The sequence below is a fragment of the Pelodiscus sinensis genome, chromosome 1 (genome assembly GCF_052426305.1).
Source record: "Pelodiscus sinensis isolate ZL-2025 chromosome 1, ASM5242630v1, whole genome shotgun sequence".
In the NCBI taxonomy this organism is placed as follows: domain Eukaryota; kingdom Metazoa; phylum Chordata; order Testudines; family Trionychidae; genus Pelodiscus; species Pelodiscus sinensis.
The window spans coordinates 331,291,082-331,294,633 of record NC_143052.1 but is presented as its reverse complement, the minus strand read 5'-3'; positions in this window follow the sequence as shown (position 1 = coordinate 331,294,633).

The following is a 3,552-nucleotide window of genomic DNA, read 5'->3' as shown; positions in this document are numbered from 1 at the left end:
TGCAAGCAGTGCTGTATAGTTATCTATGTATAGCTGGAGGGTTGATGAAGAGTACACTTTTCTCCCAAACACATCCAGGCATTTGTGGTCCTTGTCCTGTGTATGTATTTTGTGTTGTGGGTTCTTGGACCTTTGATTGGCAGTACCAACCACTAAGGAGTTTGGCTGAGGGTGTAGGTAGAGAAAGTCCATGCCTTTAGATGGCACAAAATACTTCCTATCGGCCCTTTTGTTAGTTGGAGGGGTCATGGCAGGTATTTGCCAAACTTCATCGGCTGCCTCGAGGATTGTTTCATGTAGAGGCAGTGCGATTTTGGATTTTGGGGAGGGCTGTAGATTCTTTAGGAGTCTGTGCTGTTTCTCCTGGACCTCTGATAAAACTACCTCCTAACTGGTAGCCACCCTTTTAAATAGGTCTTGGAATTACTTGATATCATCAGTGGGTATTGGGTCGTTTGGAATAACCACTTCATTAGGAGGAGAAGGATGAATTATCATTTGTGCTATATCAGAACGGTGGACGGTTGGGTCATCCTCGATTTGTCCTTCCTCTAGATCCAAGCCCTCAGATGGGGAATGTGATGTATCTGAGTGCATAGAGGGCAGACACCATTGTGCAAGCGTACAAGGTGCAGTGAAGGTGTGTCATGGTGCCCAGTAACAATAGGAGGACCATCAGCTGCAATGAGTATCATAGTAATGCCAATCAGTGTGCCACGGGGGATATTGATAACATGGTGGTCTGTATACCCTATAACGTGCGTTTTCCCTATCAAGGAAGGAGTGTTGTGAGGAGAACATGCTCCCTGTAGCCGTGTGGTAGGCACTAAATTTTGATAAGGACGGTGACCATGGCGAGCCCCTTCTTTGTAGTGGGGATCGTGAACCATGTCATGGTGAAGGCTCAGGACAGGGTCCCAGTACCCCGTCATGTCCTGGTGGCACTTGTGTTTTGTGACCCAAGGAACAGCAGTGGGATGCAGGCTTGTGACCCACTGCCACGCTGGTTGGTGCTTGTGGTGGTGGCATGTGTATAGCAGTGAACCCAGGGGACCTAGAATTAGTGTGAAGTGCTGTGGGAGGCTGGAGCTAGCCTGGTCATTTTTCTGTGCCACAGGTGAATGTTGTGCTGTAGGTTGGCAATGTGCTGGGGCTCTTGAGTGTGTGCCTGTGGCAAGCCAGGTGCCATTAATGCTGGTGGTGCCTGTCACCACAGGGCCCTTGTTATGGGCCCTTTTTGTGGTAGCTGATTTTGAGGGCTGTTTCGAGCACAGCTTTGAGCCCATTATTGAGGAGGCTCAAGACTTTGCTGTGCCTGAAGTGCCTGGCTCATCTCCTTTGCTAATTCTTGAGGGGAGAGAGCAGGCTGGTGAAGGTCTAGTTTCTGAGCATGCTTTTTGAGGTGAAGGGCTTGGAGGTTTGCTCTGAGGAGAAATTGCACGCAAGTCCTTATTGCCCCCTTGATAATTATAGGGGTCCAAGGCTCTATCCATAGACTATGTGCATGCTGTGTGCTCCCTCCCTTTTTTTGTGAGCTCTTGTGTTAGGCCAGTGGTCCCCAATGCGGTGCCTGCGGGCACCATGGCGCCTGCTGGGGCATTTGTGCGTGCCTGCCAACAACCTGGGCTGGCCCAGCGTGCGGCGCATGGGAGACGCCCACCCCAGGCGGCCCTAGCCCCGGGGCATATGCGGGCATGCAGCGCTGGTGCCGGCCCCAGGCACGCAGCTTGGGCGGGGGCGGCGGCGCCGGCCCCGAGCCCACAGCCCAAGGTGCTCGGGCAGCCCTAGCCCCAGGGCACATGGCGGCACCGGGTGCAAGGGCATCCCCGTTCCCTGGTGTGCCCCCGGACACGCGGCCCCGCTCCCAGGCACCCGGCACATGAGTGGCACCACCCTCCGGGAGCCTCTAAAGGTTGAGGACCACTGTGTTAGGTTATAGCAATGGACACATTTCTGAGATGTGTCCTCCCAAACAGCATATACATTCGCTGTGGACATCACAGCATTTGCCACATCTTTTCTCCTTAAGAAAGTCTGGCATGTCTTCCAGAAGGTAGCTGTAATTGTACAAGCAGTGCTGACTCTTCATGGGGTGCTGGTTCCTGTTTCTTTTCTTTGGCTTGCTGCAGCTTGCCACTGTATGGCAGTAAAGGCTGGCAGCAGCTTTTTTCTGTTTGTTTTCTGTGTAAAGAGAAGGGTGTCCTGAGCGCCTCAGGACTAACTATGCTGATAAAGTGGTTCTGCTTTGTCTTGCAGAGTGCATGGAGGAGGAGAGAATTGAGCTCTGTCTGTGGCCAAGGGCGGTGAAGATGGAACTGAGGAGAAGCGGGCTGTGTGCGCTCCTTCAAAGGTGGGAGCACCGCTCTCCGCTCGCGCATACACAGCCCGCCCAATCACTGCTCTCACAGTCTCGGATCTGTGGTGCCGGGCCAAGTCCGACACCAACTGCGGAGCACGCAGGGGGACAGCACTTGAAGAACTACTTGCAACTGCAAAGCTCACCACTTCTACAAAACTCCATCTCAGAACTGTATTCATGACTGCTGTGATACTGATCTTTTAACCAAAAAAAAAAAAAAAAAAAATTAGTTATAAACAAGGTAGCGTGTGGGAAGAGTGTAACATCCCTTACTCCAGTGTTTCTCAACCAATGGTACGAGTAACCTTGGGGCATTCAACAGAAATCTGAGATGTATGTCAACAACTGAAAATTGGAAAACTAAAAAATTCAGTTTTCCAGCACTTTATTATTTTTGTACTTTTTACACCCAAAAATTTCATTGCTTGCCCAGCTACAATTAAGCTGTTTAAATAAATGTGTTGCAATGGGAGAAAAAAAAGTTGTGTGTCTGAAAACTGTAGGTACTGGGGATTTTTTTTTTAAATAAATTACTCCCTTTAAAAAAAAAAAAGTAAGGTTGAGAAACACTGCCTTATACCACACTATGGGAGGTGGCACTCAAGGGGGCACCAGATCTGCTCCCCTACCGGTACCAGAGAGAAAAACTTCTGGCAACAGTGCTTGTGGCAAGCACAAACACTTCATGTGGAATGGACATGAGGAAAATCACTTGAACTTCTGAATACCTAAAAAAAAAAATACTTCACTGGGATACTCTTACAGCAGAGTCAAAAGAAAATTCTCCCTCTGTACAGGAGTAACCAGAAACATAAGTATAACCCCGCCAGTAGTAAGAATTTATTGAAAACTAGAGCATGAAGACATGAGAATATCAAGAAAAGTTTACATAACCAGAATTTACATGAATAAGAAATGAGACACCCCTGCAGAAGAAAACAGACAAAACAGTAATATTTTGCCATTACAAAAAGCATGTATTTACCATCATAACTGTGTTCCAGACACCTTGAAAACTTCATTAATGTAAAAGATCATTTTTCTGAATATGGATAAGTACAATTTGTAGTAGTAAAATAGAAAATAAACAATGAATTTAACAGATAACATTTATCAATCCTCATGCCATATTTAAGAACACAAAGAACTGCATCATTACACAGAATACATGAATGCCTTTTAAAGGCAAAAAG